Genomic DNA, 19,834 nt, shown 5'->3' with positions numbered 1-19,834 from the left:
AGAATCGATTTCCAATCCCTCGGATTGATGACATTCTTGATAAGTGACAAGGAGCAAGTGTCTTTAGTCGTCTAGACTTGAAGAGCGGGTATCATGAAATCCGCATAGCTCCTCAGGATGTGCATAAAACTTTATTTAGAACAACCTTCGGGTTGTATGAATTCTCAGTGATGCCTTTTGGACTCACTAATGCAGCAGCCACATTCAACAAAATAATGAATAGAATCTCACTCATATAGAAGATTTACAGGAGTTTTCTTCGATGACGTCTTAATCTTCTCAGAGACGGAAGACGAACACTATAAGCATCTCGCATTAGTGTTTGAAGAATTACGCAAACACAAATTATTTGTGAATGCTAAGAAGAGTGAGCTGTTTCTAAAAGAAATCCACTATTTGGGCCATATAGTATCTCACAATCAGGTGAGAATGGACCCTGATAAGATTCAAGCAGTTGTAGAATGGCATACGCCAACTACAATACATGATGTACAAAGTTTTCTTGGTCTTTGTTCCTATTATCGGCGTTTCATTCGAGTCTTTGCCGCCATAGTAGGTCCCCTCCATGATCCGACAACATTCCATTGGGGGCCTAAGCAAAAACAAGCTTTTGACAAGCTTAAGTATCTACTTAGTCATTGACCTGTTCTCACCGTCCTTAATCTTTGCACACCTTTCGAGGTATACTGCGATGCATCTGGAGATTGTGTAGGAGCAGTTTTGAACCAAGAGGGTCACGCCATAGCCTACGAAAGTCGGCGCCTTAAAGATGCAGAGTTGCATGTTTCCATATATGAGAAAGAGCTAATGGCAGTAATTCATGCTCTTTCCATTTGGAAACATTATTTGTTAGGAGCTGATTTTATTATCAAGACAGATTATCAGAGTCTTCGCTACTTTCTCGCACATCGAAAGTTATCAGAAGAGCAGATGAGATGGGCCAACTTTCTTTCAATGTTCAATTTCAGATTTTACACACTTCTGGTACAAAGAATGCAGTTGCAGATGCTCTCTCCAGGCGTCCAAAGATCAATGCAATGACAACAATTTATAATGAGGAACTAGAATCTCTTAGTGAGATGTATCCTCAAGATCCCGACTTCGCTACAATTTGTGCAGATTTTCAAGCTGGACACTCAAGGCCTGCTTATTCCATTCGGGATAATACGCTATATCATCAATAAGCGATATGCATAGCTCACCCCTTACGACAGAAGGTGATGGATGAAGCACATAATTCTCCTTATGTTGGGCATCGGGGAATTGCTGCTACCACTAGTGCCCTCGAAATATATTTCTTTTGGCCAACACTCCGAGCGGACATTGAAAAATATATACGCGAGTGTTTAGTCTGCCAAAAAGTGAAATATGACTGACATAAAGTTTATGGCAAGCTTCGGCCACTCCCTGTGCCTAACACGCCATGGGAAAGTATTGCCATGGATTTTATTACGGATCTTCCTAGATCCAACGATGGAAATGATGCAATTTGGACTAAAATAGACAGATTTAGTAAGCAAGCACATTTCCTTTCAGTGAAGAAGACGATCAATGCTGATCACATGGCTATAATATTTCTAGCTCAGATTTTTAAACATCATGGATTGCCTAAGACTATACTCAGCGATAGAGATCCACGCATGACTAGTCTATTTTGACAAGCATTGTTCGAGAACTTGGGAACTAAGCTTGATTTTTCGTCAGCTTATCATCCTCAAACAGATGGTCAAAGCGAAATCGCTAATGCCACTATTTTAGACCTCCTCAAGTGCTATGTTTCGTAACGACAATCCGAATGGGAACAGTACTTACTGTTAGTTGAGTTTGCGTATAATAATACGATACATTCCTCAACTGGTAAAGCTTCCTTCGAAATTATTTATGGGAAGTTACTCTTACTTTCCATTATGGTTACCAAAGAAAACATCTTCGCCGCTTATGAATTTGTGGGCAATATTGATATTGCCTATCAACAAGTAAAGCAAGCAATTCTTCGTACTCAAGAGCCACAGAAGAGAAAAGTAGACAAGCACAAAAGGAATCTCAATCTTGAAAAAGAACAATATGTCCTACTAAAGTTTGAGAAAGCTAGATTGAAAAAGCGAATCGGAAAAGTGAAATTTGTTAAACTTTCCCATAGATTTTACGGCCCTTTCAAGATTACAGATAAAGTCAATGACTTGACTTTTAGATTGGATTTGTTTCCTCATTGGCGCATCCATAATTCTTTTCATGTAAGTCTTCTCCCATATGTTGGACCTCCTCCAAAGGCGCCAATACAAGAAGATCCTCCAGAAGTCGAAGAGACTCAGGAAATCTTTCAACCTGAACCGATAATACACCACTCTGAGAGACAACTAAAGTCCGGGAGCCTACATCGAAAGTATTTAGTCACTTTCAAGAATTACATCTCTTTAGATGCAAAGTGGATGATTGAGTCCGATCTCAAGGACTACCTAGACATCTTGCACAGTTATGTTGACGCCCTCAGTTGAGGTCACTGTTTAGAACCAAGAGGGATGTAACTATGTCAGACTTTGTAAATAATTAATTTATTTACAAGGAAAGAATTATCTAATTAGTTGTGTGCACATCAGAATAGATCTAGCAGTTCTGGGGCCTCAGGTTCGCTCAAGTTTAGGCCAGAGCACCTCAGGGAGACCCTAGCAGAAAGCCCTAGTGATTGGGAAATCGGGTCTTCAATGAAGGGGTAGATAGCAACCTCAGATTTCAGGCTCAGAAAATTACGCGCGCTAGTGCAAGCATTGGAATGAGATGGGGTCCTTAGAACAACAGTAACCCTAAGGCCTGAATTATTTTTACGGCCTAATTAAATTATTTTAAATGATTTGCGTTGGACCAAATGACCGGACAAGTGCGAAAGGTAATGCCAAAGTAGTGTCGGTACGACATTGTGCTGGGGAGTAGCTAACATTTCATTAGTAGCATCTGTGTGTGCAGTTGTGAGTTAATTTGCACATTTCATTAATAGCTTAGGGACTTTTAAATGTGAAAGTTTAATGGTTTTAAAGTTATTAAGTGTGCCACTGCTAGCTCTCCCACTCTCACTCTCACCCTCTCTCTCTTCCTAGCGCCCCTCTTCTTGCTGGCTTAATAAGAGCATCCCCTCCCCCATTTCTCAGTGTTGGCAGTGCTCCTACCTCCCCTATTGTGAGTATGCTCTACGCAGAGCCCTCCATGGAAGCTTGACAACAGCCCCTTGCGACATATGTGGTGGCCTCGTGCTTCCATTGTCTAGAACAAGGGTTCTCATAGCCATAGCCAACTTTTGGTGAAGTTTCATCGCGAGAAGTTGCAGTATGCACTCTCTTCGTAGAGTGTGGTGGCTGTAAATTCTCTGTTTTCAGCCCCTAATAATCTCTTTTAGGGTGAATTTGAGCAAAATACACATAGAATCTAGTTCTTCTCTACCTACACTACGCGTACACAAAGTTTGGTGCGATTCCATCGCAAAAAAGGTCTCTATTTCGGCTTTGGGAGGTGCTTAGGTAACATTTTCAGGTTATTTGCAGAAAATTACAGCAAGCATGGGTGCGTGCATTTTGTGTGTTTCTCCCTTATTTTTGTTGCACGAATGATTATGCATAAAGGGACACAATTAACTTAAGGTAGACTCTCATTTTCGAGAGTTTCCGTTGAGTTTTGTGGAAGATAGACTCTCGTTTTTGAGAGCTTCCCAAAATCTCATAGCAGAGGGAAAACCCTCTCAGTATTCGGAGAGTAGCTTTCGCGCTCTCTCAGTCAGAAGTAGAAAAGAAAGAATAGAGGACGGGCTATTGCCCGGTCCCTGTGCTTGTAAAGATTCTCCCTTAGTAATAAAGATAATCTCTTTATGCGGGGGGAGCAACCCATTTTTTGGTCCCCAATGAAGTGTCAAGCTTTTCCTCTCTCTCTCTCTCTCTCTCTCTCTCTCTCTCTCTCTCTCTCTCTCTCTCTCTCTCTAATTCTCTTGAGTATTTGAAATACAATTAAAAGTCAGTTTACGCTTCCGTATTTTTGTGACAGCTTTCTAAAAATTCTTCTTCTTTGCGTAAAAGTTGCTATCATCAGAGTCCGAACTATCTGAAGAGAGTTTTCTGTAGAACTGTCAACCACGGGGTGAGATTTTGGCTTCTTTGCGTTTTTCTTGCCCTTTCCAAAGCTTTGCTTTTTGCTTCGCTTTTTCCCTTTTCTGTCTTCTTCGCTCTAGTCAAATGAGCTAGAAGGACTGTCAGAAGAAGAAGAAGAGCTGGGTACTCCTTCAAATCGAACACGCTTCTTCTGCTTTCTTGCCTTTTCAAATGTCGATTGACGACCCAAATAACCCGAGAAGTCAGCGCCTTTCTTCTGCTTTTTGTCGTGCTTTGTATCTTTGTTTTGCGTGTCAAAAAGCTGAGAAATTCGTGCATCAACCACCTCTTCTAATTCTTGCTCTGTGTACATCCTGGGCATAGGAGGTTTCTTGAGAGCCGGTTTGAGGGGTGGCTCTGTGGTCTTCTTCCGCTGCGTATGCACCTCATCGAAAGAGGTCTTGCTCATATATTTTGCAAATTTTGGCTCCTTCACAAAATTGAGCATCATCTTTGTTGCGTTGCCGATCAATCGTTGACGCTTCATCTCTTCGAGCTCTGTCTGAGTAGGCCGAGGCGGGCCATACTCCTCGCGTGAATTTTTGTTGTGATCTCTTCCCGCATCGCCGGTTGTAGAGCAAGTCGACCGATCCTTGCCTAAAGCCATACGGGAAAAAAATTAGGGATCAGATTTCCCGTAGAAGAGTAATCGGCCGTGCTCTGATACCACTGTAACTGACTTGGACACTCCAAGTCAAGAATCTACTGCGACAACACAAATAACCACTTCAAAAGAGTTTACAGTTTACAATTGATTCGACATTGGCCCGGCGGAGTTCCGTGCCTAGAGACATTGGCCCCAAAGTCTAGCGCCCCTTTCGGTATTTCTTTTTATATTAATCTATGTTCAAAGTACAAGAGTGCGGGCAGGCGTTCTCTGCGTCCAAATGCTCTGAGTTATGAGGCCCTGCTTGCTTATTGAAAGAGTACAAGGGATGCTAAAGGTAGATCCTCAAAAGCTGGTAAAAATCAAAAGCTTTGAGTATTTTTAAAAGCCTCATAAAAATAAAGCAAAGGCTCTTTCTCCCTCTCTCTCTCATGCTTTAATAAAATAAAGCAAAAGCGTCTCTCTCTAAGTCCTTGCGTAGAAACCCACGTAGCCAAAAGCTGGCCAAAAGCTTGTGTTGAGATTTCCGTACGATCAGCCCTGAACTTCCGCTTTTTTCCGGCGTGAAATGCGGGACTGCCGTACTGGCCTACCACGTTAGCAAAACAACGTGAGTTGCGGGGCTGCTGTACTGGCCTGCCACGTCAACAAAACAGCGCATGTGAAAGGCTCGTTCCTGGGGGGTGTGTGTGTGCGGATATGTTCTCTGCTGTCCCAGATTGTCCAGACACGTCACCAATTTGTGACAGGTGGCGTGCCACAACACACTCACATACACTCTCTATTGGCTGCCGGACAAAATTGTTGACGTGGCACTGCAGTACGGACAGGCCCGCAAGCTGACACGTGGCAGCATGTACGGACTTCCGCGTTTTACGGACAGCTGGGTTCAGCTTTTGCGTGGGCAATTAACGCCAGCTTTTGGTTGCTTTATTGGCTATGCAAGGAGATAGAAAGAGAGAGAGAGAGCTTTAATTTTTTAAGGCTTGCTTTATTTGTGGCCAAGTATGGCTTGAGAGAGAAACCTCTTTTTAGCTTTATGAAGAGCTTTTGATTTTCAGCTTTTGGGCTCTACGTTTAACATCCCTTTGTAAACTTTAAATATGCGGGCAGGGCCTCAAAACTCAGAGGATCTAGACGCAGAGTGAAACGAACATTGGGAGTGGATCTCCCGACTACACGGACCGCCTACAGACACGCGTCGGACGAACCACCCGACCATAGCCACCATCCGGCAGCTCCCTCGTGCTGGGGCCAGCGTTCGAGGACGTAGGCGTGCACGTGTAAGACCGAGCGTCCCATATCACCCGGCCTCACCTCCTCGAGGTGACTTGCGCACTCCTAGCCTCGTGGGCTAACCATTGGCACTCTGCCAGTGGGGGTCGATAATTGCAAATGAGGCCTTGGCCTCCCTTTTATAATAATGGCCGACCTCACTGGCCGTGTTCACACTACGTTCGCCCGGACACTGGACGCCCATCCTGACGGTGTCTGGGCTAGATCCCCTCTCCTGTGAGCGGGACATAACATACCTTCCCCCTTAAGAAACATTGATGTCCTCATCAATGAAGTGGAGATACTGAGCTTTCAGAGCTCTAACTGGTTCCCAAGTAGCAAACCTTTCAGATTGACCCTTCCATTTAATTAAGTACTCGTCATAAGCCTTTTGGCGCAAATGACGGGTACGATGATCTAAAACTGCTTGTGGTTCTTGAGGAGTATACTCAATTTGCATATCTTGCCATACATTTTCCTCGATAGGCACAACAACGTCGCCTTCGCCTAATTTTACCTTAAGGCTGCTGACATGAAACACTGGATGTACACTAACATCCGAAGGAAGAGCCAGTTTATAGTGTGATCAAGAACGGACCACAATATCTAGTTGAAAGCCTATAATGCTTTCCTGTTCGCATAGTCTTGGAATCCTTGGGTATCTTCAGATAGACCCATTGTCCCACATTTAGAGTCCTTGGAGATCTCTTTTGATTAGCATAAGTAGTGACTCAATCACGAACGGTTCTTATACTATCTTTAGCCAATTCAAGCATTTCTTGCATGTCATACAGAAAATCACGAGCTTGGCATTCCTTGACTTTTTCTAAGCCAATAGTGATTGGGGATTTAGGCTCAAGTCCATACATCAGCATGAATGGACTAAATCCAGTAGCAGAATGCTTGCTACTATTATAGGCAAACTCTAACTGTGGAAGATACCTTTCCCAATCAGACTGCCTATAAGAGACATAGGCTCCCAACATGTCCTCTAACGTCTGATTTATCCTCTCAGTTTGTCCGTCGAACTCAGGATGGTCAGAAGACGACATACTTAGCTTTGTCTGGATATGAGCAAACACATCGCGCCAAAATCGGCCAGTGAACTTAGTATCTCGATCATTGACGATATCTTCTGGCAAACGATACAGCTTATAAAGCTGATCGACAAATAAAACTGCCAACTCATGGCTTTTCACTGTCGACTTCGTTGGTATAAACTTCGCCATTTTTGTGATTCTATCGACCACAACCCAAATAGCGTCATTGCCCCGACTAGTATTTGGCAAACCAACGATAAAGTCCATGGAAATACTCTGCCACTTGGCATCTGGGATTTCCAATGGATGTAGCAAGCCAGCTTTCCTAAGGCGCTCTGCCTTATTGACTTGACATTGAGCGCATCTCTTCACATAGCTCTCTATGTAAGAGCGAATCCTTGGCCAATAGAAATATCGCTTGACCAAAGCCAAAGTTCTTTGGATGCTTGGGTGCCCAGTGCTAGGAACATCGTGGCATGCGCACAAAATCCTTTGTCGAACCTCATCGATTTTCGGTACGCAGACTTTATCATTTCTGAACAATAATCCACCTCTAATGGAATATTGTTGCTGTCTTTGTCTCCAGCACGACTCACCTGGGTCTCCGGATCACCCAAGCCTGTACGTGAGTCATGCCCGGCTTCGACCTCGTTCCATATCTTGCCAAAATGGCCATCGGAACGACATAGCCCTCGGAGAGAGAGATAGAAATCCGTCGAGATTTCAACCACAGACAAGGCATTAACCTCAAAAATCTTGCTGAGCGCATCAGCAACTCGATTGCTCGATCCTTTTCTATAACGGATCTCAAAGTCAAACTCTTGCATAAGCTCAACCCATCTAGCTTTCCGGCCTCTGAGATCACCCTGATCACAGATATAGTGCAAGGAGTGATGATCTGTCCATGCAACAAACGTAGAGCCATAGAAGTAGTGCTGCCATTTCCTCAGGCCGTGGACTATGGCGTAAAGCTCCTTCTCATATGTTGGATAACGCATCTCAGCGTCAGAAAGCTTCTTACTTTCAAATGCAACTGGACGTCCATCCTGGTATAATGCCGCAGCAATAGCATAATCACTAGCATCCGCTCCAAACACAAACGGTTTGCTAGGATCCACAATGTGCAATATTGGCGCAGTAGTCACCAAGTGCTTTAGTGTCCGAAAGCTCTCGTCGAGACGCTCATTCCAGACAACAGGGGGGTTATCTTTATGATGAGGACCCGAAGTCTTCGGCCCTTTCACCCTCCCTTTTAAAAGCTGCGCAAGCAGAGTAGCAACTTTAGAGTAATCCTTGATGAATTTGCGAAAGAATCCTGTAAAGCCTAAAAAGGACTTTACTTGGCGCACATTCTTCAAAATGGACCAATTTCGCACTTTATCCAATTTTTCAGGGTCGACGTGAATTCCATCGCGAGTAATGATGTGACCCAAGTACAGAAGCTCTTTCCTAAAGAATTCACACTTAGAAGCCTTAGCATAAAGCTTCTCAGTATTCAGTACTTTGAGAACAACACGTATATGCGCTAAGTGCTCAGACAAACTTCGGCTGTAGATCAAGATATCATCGAGAAATACAACAACGAAGTTGCCTAGAAACGGTCTCGGCAGATCATTCATCATCTGCTGAAACGTAGCTGGAGCATTGGTCAAAACAAAAGGCAAGACCAAAAACTCGTAGTGACCATAACGCGTATGGAAACCTGTCTTAGGAATATCTTCCATATTTGGTGATAGCCTGATCGCAGGTCTATCTTCGTAAAATACAACGCTCCATGGAGCCGATCCATCAGATTGTCCATGCGCGGGAGCGGATACTTATTCTTAACAGTGAGCTTATTCAACCCTTTGTAATCCACGTAGAAGCGCATAGTGTTATCCTTCTTTCGAGAAAGTAACACTGGCGCTTCGCACCGGGATTTACTTGGCCGAACAAAACCCCTGTCGAGATAATCTTTCAGCTGGCGCTGAATCTCATCCTCCTCGGTTTACTAAACCAATAGGGTTGCTTTGAGAAGGGCTGACTACCAGCCACCAACTCAATGCCATGATCTACTCCTCTCGAAGGCGGCAAGCCAGGAGGTAGATCATTAGGAAAAACATTCTCAAAATCAATCATGATTTCTCGGATAAGGTGGGAATCATCGGAATTCCCAAGTTCAACAGAAGAACATGAAACATTTTTACGAAATTCAGTGATAGAAGTACCAAGCACTAATGAATCAAACCAAGCAAATGGTACACATTGATAAAAGTCAACATCAGAAGACTTTGTTTCTTTATACATTTCCAAAGCTGTAATTCTTTATACATTTCCAAAGCAGTAACAAATGGTATTGCAAAACCATTATTTACAGACTTCTGATTACAAAGCGATACAGATACATGAGGCATGTCTTGCTTAACAAAAACAAGAGAGTGATGTACATAGTCTATATACAATGAGTCTTGTTCATCATAAAACCATGGAATTTCTAAAATAACATCTGCTCTGTCTAGGTGCATGATGTGGAAATCCAGGTTCTCTTTGTAATCAGCCAGATCGAGCGACAAATCTGGAACCATCCGATTCCATACATCTGTATCCTCGCATGAGCCATCCTCACGCGATACTCATGGTCACTGTCCTGCGTCCGGCGCAGGCTCAGTTTGTGCACCAATTTTGCATCTGCAAAATTGTGTGAGCTTCCATTATCAAGGAGGACGGTCACGTCGTGACCATTGATCTTCCCGGGGAAACGAAGAAGATCGTGCTTACCAAACACTTTGGTGCTAAAAGTACAATTAGTGCATGAACTGTGCACTAGATGATGGATTTCAACTTGAATGACATCAGAGTTACTTGAGATCTCGTGAATTTGAACCGAAGGACGACCTTGCGGTTTCTTTGTCTTCTTCTTGGGGCAATCCTTGATTTGGTGACCCGTCTGGTCTTACCCGAAACAACCCCCCTTCTTTACTGCATCAACAATCGAAACATTTTTGGCTTTCTTCTTCTTCTCTTCTTCGCCAAGATCTTCTCCTGAGAAGATCTCTCGACGGTGATTTGGACTTGTGCTGGAATCGGGGTCGCTTCCTCGAAGCGCTCTCACTAGATTGATGGTCTGCAGTTCTTTTCTTCTCATAATTCGCTCCATTTTCAAGGCCTTTGCCACTGCATCCTCGACGTCAGTCGGGGCTTTGTCCTTAGTTATGGCCCAACGGTAATCTTCATGTAATCCCAGCAGGTACATGTGCACAGCGTGCGTGGAATCCACCTTGCAAAAGGTGAGCGCTTCTTTGAAAGCTGTCGTATACTTATCAAAAGATAGAGCTTTCATCGGAAGACTGCAATTTGGCGTAAGCTTTCAAAGGATCCATTTTGGTGAAATCCCTCTTGAATTTCACATAGAAGTCAGCCCACTTCGTAGGCTTCTCTGTCATATCACGCCACTAGGTAAGCGCCTTACTGTGCAAATAGAGAGGAATGGTCTGAATCCTCCGTTCATCATGCTCCCCATGGAGGTCAAAATACGTGGTCCACTGATGCAGCCAGTTATTTACGGCTAGTTCCGTAAACTCCTCTTCCCCTGAAAAATTTGTAGTTTTGTACGGAATCGTGGCAGTCGGACCACCCTGTGAACGTCCAAAAGCAGCAATCTGCGTCCGCAATTGCTGGAGATGGGTTTCGCTCTCGAAAATACGCTCAGTCGTCGACTGAGCCGTATTTTCTAGAGCAGTAAGCTAGGAACTAAGACCTTGCACGACCCCTTCGAGAGAGGCCAAGTGAATGTTCGTCTGAACGTGCGCGTTTTGCAGAGCGGTAACACGCTGGTTGAAGCTCTGGAAGGTACTTGTAATCCATGTGTATAGAGCATGCGTGAACGGAATTTGAACATTACCTGGCGCGTCGTCACGCTGCACATCCGAGCTGGAAGAATCCATGACAACGCGCGTGAAAAACTGGAAGTTTCACGCGAAACTGGGCCTTTTTCTACACTTTTCGGTTGCGAAAAGTTGAACTCCGAAGAGCGCCGCGCGTCAGCGTACGTGTCCGAAGGCAAGCAGGTGATGGCGGGAGCGCGGTAGTGCGAGCAGGTGAGAGAGAGAGAGGTGGTGGGAGAGAAGCAGAGGGCTGAAAATTGAGTTTTGCTTCTAAAATTCACTCTCTGTAAGAGATTTTTTAATAATGTACAGGTTCGACACTTTCTCTTAAAAAAAACTCAAAAGTGTCGAGGCCATTTAGAATGGGGCACTTAAATTAAACTCTTTAAGTGGGTTAAAAAAAAACTCAACGCAGTATGAGCTGCCTGCGAAACAAAAAAATCGAACGCAAGCAGCGAGAGGAGGTGACGCGTGGAGAGAGAAATTGAATACTCGAGCGTGTGCTCACCCGTGCCAGCACACGAAGGGGTCGCTAGATAGGAGCCAGCTCTAATAGAAAAGTCCACCCTGGACCTGCTGCGGGCGCTCTCTCTCTTTGTCCACTTGCGCAACCTCTCTCCCTTCTTCTGCAGCGCAAGAGCTCAGCTCTCTCCTCTTTGCCCTCTCTTCACTTCACACTGGAGAGTGCAAAGAGAATCAATGCGCCCTTTCTCTCTCTTTCTCTTTGTATTTACTCACTGTAGCACTTCACAGAGAGGGATACAAAGGGAGTTTAATAAAGAATGCTAAATTTAATGCCAAGTGAGCAAATTAAACAGCATAGAGTGATTTTCATCGAAATTCACAAAAAAAATCAGCAAATTAATAAAGGACTTCCTGATTTTTGACTTCCTGCTCGTTAGATTTGCTGAATTTTACCAATAATCAACAAAAGAAACACATTAAATTTCACCTGCAAACATGCTCATGAGAAGAAAATAATTGATTAAACAATTATATCATCAAAAATTAAATAAAACAGTGATTATCCGACTCTAACCAGCCCGAAGGTGTGCACACGGTCCTTCGTGCAGCCAAGCCGGCTCTGATACCATGAAACGAACAGTGGGAGTGGATCTCCCGGCTACACGGACCGCCTACAGACACGCGTCTGACGAACTACCCGACCATAGCCACCATCCGGCAGCTCCCCCGTGCGGGGGCCAGCGTCCGAGGACGTAGGCGTGCACCTGTAAGACCGAGCGTCCCATATCACCCGGCCTCACCTCCTTGAGGTGACCTCGCACACTCCTAGCCTCGCGGGCTAACGACTGGCACTCTGCCAGTGGGGGTCGATAACTGCAATGAGGCCTTGGCCTCCCTTTTATAATAATGACCGGCCTCACTGGCCGTGTTCACAGTACGTCTGCTCGGACACTGGACGTCCATCCCGACGGCGTCTGGACTAGATCCCCTCTCCTGTGAGCGGGACATAACACAAAGTCTGAGTGTGAGTGCCTGCCTGCACTCTTGTACTTTGAACACAGATTAATACAAAAAGAAATACCGAAAGGGGCGCCAGTCTTTGGGGCCAATATCTCTAGGCACGAAACTCCGCCAGGCCAGTGTCGAATCAATTGTGAGTTGTGAACTGTTTTTGAAGTGATCTTTTGTGGTGTCGCGGTAGATTCTCGACTTGGAGTGTCCAAGTCTGTTACAATAACCCTTACCCTAAACTATTTGTAATACATACATAATACAGATATACGGAGGGATGGCATACCCGATGTGCATGCGGAAATTTCTTGATGGAAGCCTCGCGATGCACCTCTTCATCGGAATTTGCCTCTTGGTAACCATCCGTGCCTCTTCAAGGTGCCTCTTCACCGGCTTCCATTCATGACGTGCTTCTTCTCCCGTGCCCCTTCTGCTTGAAGTGGTGCACCCTTCCCCAAGGGTCACCCCTCTTACTAGCGCTGGCTACAGGTGCCTTTTCTTCAGTGCTCGCATCCCTTCCCAAACGATCGCACCCCCATACACTGGCTGTGACACTCATCATGCGGCTGCCTTGCTAACATTTCAGGCACCTCTTTGTTGGCTGCCGCTTTGTTATAATCTTTCGCTGGATGTTTTACGCATTGCCCCAGCAACGCAAAAGTTAAAAAAAAACCCCCAAATTTATTAAGCCAAACTTGACTGACCTACCCAAATTTTTTAAACCAATGTGTACTGTTTAAAAAAACACCCACTAGCTCAAAATGAATTCCAGCCTTCGTTTACAGTCAGCGCCACACTCTCACCCACTCTTCTGCGCTGGCCTTGTGTGCACTTTGCACGCACGGGACATTACACCGTCATGGCCGACGCAAACCGGTGGGCAACTTTACCCTACGTCTCTTACATAGACGAGGTTCTCGGCACAGAATTGCCGGCGCACCCTCTCTCGGCACCTAAAGTCATTATCATTCCCAATATCTTGGAGCTCGAACTGTTCCATATACTGTTCTTGTTCTCGAAGTACTCGTTCCGGAACCTGTTTCTGTAGCAACATCTACTCCCGCACATGTTCCAGTTCTCGAGCCTCGCCGTGAGCTTATTCCAAGTTATCAATTACTTTCTATAAGGAGTCAACATGATTGGATCACAAGATGGCGACGACAATATTTTACCTGAGGACCCGATAGCAATTCTCGAAGAGCAGATGGCCGCACTTTCAATAAGCCTCGCATCGATTCACACTCGCTTGGATCAAATGCAGATGCAAACCTCTTCTTGGAGTCACCCAACTACTTCTCGGTCTCTTCATGCTACTACTTTGCCATCTTCTTCCGACGCTTCAATGGTCGCCACGGAAGAACCACTCAAACAAAAGCCTTCGGAACCCAAATTTTCTCACCCAAAGCATTGTTTCTCAGAGACAACTAGACACAAAGTACCTTCGTGCGAGCAAAGATTTTTTTTTAGCTAGATACTTTTGAACACCGTTTGAGAAAGTATTGTTTGAAATGGATGGTATTTGTTTTGAACTTGCCTTGGTGCTGATTTGAAATGTTGACTCTTGTTTTAATACTCGTTTCATTGATTGGTGATTTTATACTCGGGTGGAGTAGTGAGAAATGCTGTTTTGGTATTGTTTGAACCTCAGAACGACGCAGACGGGATGTCTGGGGAGCGTTTGGTTGTATGCTTGAAAAATATGGTGGTTGTTACTTTCGGCCGAACCTGGATGTTATGCGGGAGGAGTATTAAGAAGTCTGAGCAGTGGTTACTCTCAACACCTCCAAACAACGGAGGTTGCGGTCTAGGGGGCGTTTGGTTGTAAAAGGCCTCTATATCTCCCGGCCCGGACCTTTTTAGGTTATGCGGGAGGAGTGATGAGGGAGTTGTTGAATATCTCCCGCATAGTTAGACAGAATGGGAACGGGGGTCTCCGGAACGTTCTCGAAACGGGGAGGGCCTCGGAATAGCGGAACGGGAACGGGGGCCGGAACGGTGAACCTATGTCATGGGGAGGGCCTGTTTTTGACTCTTGAGAGCTTTAGGGTTTGGATTATCTAGAGAGGATGGGAAGGATACCCACCTTCCCCCCCAATGAAGCTTGTAAGTTGTGCCATATTGATGGCGCTTGAGCCTTGAGGCTTGAGTCATATTGATGGTTGCATGTTCCGGTTGAGCCATATTGATAACTTTTAAAGAAAAAAGGACCCCCCGCCCCTCCCTTGTGTTAGTCTTGAGAGGTTTGGATCTCCCCCAAACTGCCACGTCTCTCGCTCTCTCTCTATTAGTTTTTTTAATGTTGCTGCCCGTTCCGCCAGGCCGTTCCGAATGCCCGTTCCAACTGCCCGTTCCCGTTCCCTTGTTACGTTCCGGATCCGGAACGCTTTTCCGTTCCCGACACCGTTTTGGCGCACAGAACCGGCCGAAACGCCTTTTCGGTACGAATACCCCCCGTTCTGCGCGTTCCGTGTTACTATGATCTCCCGGCCCGAACCTTGTTAGGTTATGCCGGAGGAGTGTTCATCGGCGACTTTATGTTTCTATGTCTTGTAACATGCATATGTGAGCATTTGTGTTGCATTGTGATGTGCCAACCACTATGCCAACCACTAATTGGATGAGATTGCCTGGGTATGTAATTTTAGTGCATCAGGACACCCGTGGAAGATCTGTGCGGTCTGGGTGTGATGGCTAATTTTACTACGACGGAATATCAAGAGTTCCGATCTAGACAAAAGGAGAAGCCAACTCCTTGATCAAAAGAGGCCGAAAGGAAAAGCCAACTCATTAACAAAAAGAGCAATTGATTGTCCCTCAGAATGTCCCTCGGAATGACCATTTTCGAGCTAACTTGAGTTGTTTTGCAGATATCCTGTAATCATAGACGATTACTTTCTTTCAAGAAGGGGGGATGTCACAAACTGCTAATGTATGAAGTCACTGAAGAACAGAGGGCACGTCTTGTGACATCTTGATTCTTGTGCCTTTTTGGGGCACCGTGTAGTGATATGTCCTTGTTTTCCACATTCAAAACACTTTCCTGCTTTGAAATATTCATCTCACTGGTCTTCTGTCAGTGGAGGTCGTCTATCTCTCTGTCGTTTATTTCTGCTATGACTTGTTGAGGATTCATCTGATGGGTAAGTCAAGTTACCCGAATGTTTAGCAAATCCCCGCTTTGCATGCGCCATCAACTGTTGTATGGACTCGGACTTTCTTTCAAGACAGTAGTCTCGAATTTCTTTGGCAAGTCCACCTATCCTAAGGTATGTGTTTCAAATGGTTTTGGAGTTCTTACAGAGGGATATAAGATTGTACTCAGAGACTTGGATGTGGATAGATCTCTTGTATTCTCTTTGCAGCAAGCTCAGGGAGTCACTCCAGCTTCCTTGATAGAGCCTAGAGGTCCTATTCAGGTCTTTGTGGATGCTGCGGGGCGAGGTAAGGATTGTGAATCTTCGTGATCCTCATCTTGTGTTGGCTTCTGGCATATTGAGCATGTTTTTGGAGTATGTTTGCTCAACCAAGTCCTGTGGAGGTTCGATTGACCTCCTTTAGAATCTTTTCTATAACCTATATCTATTGATGGTGTTCAGGCAGTGGAGTTCTGATCTGTATGGCCGGCACAGGTTTTTGGAGCTTTGATTGTGGTTGGGTGCACTTAGTGCCATTCGTGGATATGATTGTCTATCTTGGGGCCATGCGGTTTTCTCTGTAGAGATTTGGTGTGCTTGATGCAGTGGTGGACTCGACATGCCAGATTTCTTCTTCAGTCTTGGAGGCCCCAAATACTTGGTATCTGTGGCTCTTCTAGAGTCTAGGCATCACAGGGGGTTTCCAGTTTTGTCCGATATGCCCACTACTCGGCCATTTTTAGAGGACGCTCCTATTTTATGGTGGGATTCTTCACCTTCCCTATATTTATGGGTCGGGGGGTATCAGGAAGGAGTCCAACACTGTGGTTGGTCCCCTATATTTTGGGCGGCCAGGGGGGAGGGGGGGGGGGGGGGGTGTTGTGTTTTGCAAATTAGTGAGGGAGCCTTGGTTTTGGGAGGTGTTGACGGACTGTGATTGTTATGGCTTGTAGTGTTGTAGATGACAGACAGTTTGAAGACAAGTTTCATTCACATAGGTGTGACTAGTGTGCTTAGGTGTTGGGGTTACAAGGTTGCATGTGCAAAGGCGATGTAAATGGATCTTTATGGAAAAACACTAATAGCTTGCCATTTTTATGTTTGGGGTTTCTCTTGTACATACACATGCATGCACACACACGGAGGCATACATAGTGGAAGATTCTTACAAATGTATTTGTGTGCATATGTCTGTATACAGTAACAGTATATCAGAAAAGAAAACAATGATTGTGTGTGCCCCTGCACATGTGCATGCGCGCTTGTGTGTATGTCGTGTGTGTACCTTGCTTACCAATTAATGTTGTGAAAATCTTTTGAATTTGACATTCCTGGTGTGAAAGGATACACATTTTGAATGATTGTACTGTTCTTCTTGTCATGATGCTTTTGCTAGTGAGTAGTAACAAACTGCTGACTCATTGTTATTTTTCAGACAATTGGCCACTGTGATTACTGAGCTAGCTGGAACTTAAGGGGACCTACTATTGAGAACCTACTTATTAGGTTGCGAAGTAGTGGTGAGCGGAAAGTTGAAAGCTTCTAGTTCTTGATCTGGCCATGATCAGTAGTGCTTTGGGGTCTTCGAATTTTCGTGTGATATTTGAGATTTATCATGTGTATTTAGAGAGTAGCATCTTCTTGTCTAGGACAGGTCTGATTGCTATATGTAATTTTCAACTCTTCTGGGTTGTCTTTATATTCTTCAAGTGTCCTTGCTGTAGAGAGGACCTTTTCGTATATTTACAGAATTTGTTTGTTCCTATTGGTTAATTAATTAATTGTGTTTAGGATAACCGTTTCTCCGATGGTGGATGTTATTGAGTTCGTTTTCGTTTTATCTGTGTAGTAGCTAGTTTCAAGTTCTCGTTGACTTAAATATGGAAGGTCGGCTTAAGTTGTTCTTACACTTCAAGTTTACATGCCTTCTTTTGAAAAAGGAAAGCTCAGTTGCTACCAAAGGAGCTGAAGGTACTTTGGAAGGGTTAAAGCAGTTTGGCTCTCATGGATGGATTCAATGGCATTCCAAAAACTCAGAAAAGAAGATTGAGAATTGGGAAAGACCTTGGCATTATTAGTATGGCTAAGCATGCTTTGCGCTTGTAAGGGCAACTATTCAGTCCCTGCTTGCAAGATCTGAAAAGGTGTGTCGTCTTCTTGTTTTCATCTCCAAATTGTATCTTCGTGACAACTTGTAAAGGTTTGTATGTTTCTGCAGGATTTGAAGCCACCTTAGTACTTTTAAACTTGTAACGATTACTGTAGCATTGCCAGCATGGGCTCTTGAGATTATCAAGACAAATCTGTGTTTTTGTATGTATGCTTTTTTTTTCGAGACACTGTATAAGATTGTTACCATTAATAGAAAAATACGTGAATACATGATGTATCATAGACAGCGTGTTTCTGCTATGTGCGAATGTATTTTGCAATAAGCTTGTTTTAGAGTTTGTATTTAAAAATTAAATAATCAAGAAGTTGTTCAGGTTTTGTAGTGTTGGCATGTTGGGCAGACCTGTAGTAAAATGCAACCATGGCTTGCATAAGTTAAGCATGGAAAATTAATATATCGAAGGCAGCCTGTCAATATAGCATTATGTTGTGTGCATGATGTTTGTCATTCATGAGTTGCTTCCGTTTCGTTCAAAGGTGGCATGTAACATGTAGGGGCATTGATGTACTATGATAAAAGCATTCAAGCTTTAAAGCTTGCATGAATAGAGCATGGAAGACTATTTGGTGTGCATGGATTTTCACTAATCTTCAATGTCAGCACTCTTGTGTATGGTATCAAAGCTTTGAGGCAATATGGCATTGCATATAGACGAGCGCAAATTATCTAAAGAAGTCTTCTTTTATAATCTTTTGGCTAATTATCTTCAATTTGTCATGTTATGGTTTGAAGCCGACACATTTTGTTGTCAAGGCAGCAGGTGATTTCCTCTGGAGATCTGAGAGTCTGCTTTTTATATTTTCTTTTGGCCAGTTATCTTTCTATTTTTTGTATTATGTAGTGCGACCCTACCCATCTACTTGCTAGAGATCATCTATGGGAATGCACAACCTTCAAAAGGTGGGATTTGGAAGTGAAAGGGAAAATGAGACGCCCAAGAATTGAACAGCAGTCACCCGGCTTCATCAAGTGTTGAAGGTTAACGTACACACCACTCACGTAGCTGCTACACTGTGCACGCCGGACTACTTTTAAATTACTAAAAGAATGAAATCACCCCCCCCCCCCCCCCCCCCCCCCCGCGCAACATAAGCATGCAGAAGCAAATGTGCAGAGAAGGATTTTCTCTCTTCAGCGTTAAAAATACAGATAGTCTCATTGATGTTTTGAATAGTCTCATTGTTAATGAGAGCTGATGTGGTGAATTGCTCGTTCACATTGCCTGCAAGAGTGCTTCTCTTGCTAGCTTTTGCCCAACACTTGTGTAGACTTGAAGTAGAGCGGGGGGACAACGGGTGACAAGTCATCGATAGTGCATTGCCAGCTCCTACTTGCTTGTAATAGCAACACTAGTCACCCTCGCAAGGGTAGGATCTATGGTGAGATGTTTGAGCACCATAGATCTCGAGCAAAGTAACAAAGTAAAGTTGGGCACCCGAGTTTACTTCACCCCCCTTGCCCCTCCCACCTTGAGGATTGAACCACAGAATGGGGTATGAGAGCCATTTGCGCTAACCACATTGCCCCCACTCATGCAATGAGAGCCATGTGCCCTAACCACATTGCCGGCAACATTCATGTAGTTTTTGAAGGGTGCAAATCAACCGAAAGGCAACATGTGGAGACCCTCACCTTCCTCTAGTTTTTCAAGCTCCATTATAAAGAGTATAGGTAATGGAGTATTGAATAATAGCAAAAAACTTGTGTACACAATGCTTGAGAAAAACCTAGGTTTAGTGTAATCCCACCTACAAATTTTCTTGACTATATTTGATACACCTTGAAGACCCGTGCCACGTGACATACAGAAAGGGCTTGGAGGGGATGGGAGTTGGAGACCAAGACAAAGCAAGAAACAGTGGATTGGGCGCAAAGAAAAGGGCCTCTCTCTCTCTCTCTCTCTCTCTCTCTCTCTCTCTCTCTCTCCATCCATAGGATAGGCCACACTCTCGTAAGGTTTAATTTGAAGGTTAGGACACCCACAATAATTGGAGGAAAAAACCTAGGTTTAGTATAATACCACCTACAAATTTTGAAATTTACCTCTTTTTTAAAAAAATTTGTTTTTACCAGCACTTACTTATCACTTGTCAAGAGTGAGTTTTAATGAATTAGAAACATAAAATATACAACATC

At 44.2% G+C, this 19,834-nt stretch overlaps 1 protein-coding gene across 6 annotated transcripts in view; it reads left to right on the top strand.

The window, feature by feature from the left end:
* Positions 1–17,917, top strand: part of LOC147448123 (uncharacterized) — an 85,164-nt gene extending 67,247 nt beyond the window's left edge. Inside the window, exons 2-4 of one of the 6 annotated variants that reach the window (XR_015189680.1) lie at positions 16,961–17,045; positions 17,466–17,669; positions 17,744–17,917. The gene's annotated coding sequence lies outside the window, so the exon portion shown is untranslated. Of the gene's footprint in view, positions 1–16,960; positions 17,322–17,465 lie in introns of those variants that run through there. The other 5 variants (XR_015189681.1, XR_015189679.1, XM_086523989.1 and 2 more) reach the window with 5 other exon arrangements.
* Positions 17,918–19,834: the final 1,917 nt, after the last annotated feature.

Source organism: Adiantum capillus-veneris, chromosome 11 (genome assembly GCF_014529385.1).
Source record: "Adiantum capillus-veneris isolate H3 chromosome 11, ASM1452938v2, whole genome shotgun sequence".
In the NCBI taxonomy this organism is placed as follows: Eukaryota; Viridiplantae; Streptophyta; class Polypodiopsida; order Polypodiales; family Pteridaceae; genus Adiantum; species Adiantum capillus-veneris.
The sequence above is the reverse complement of the archived record's forward strand: the minus strand, read 5'-3'. Positions and strand labels throughout refer to the sequence as shown.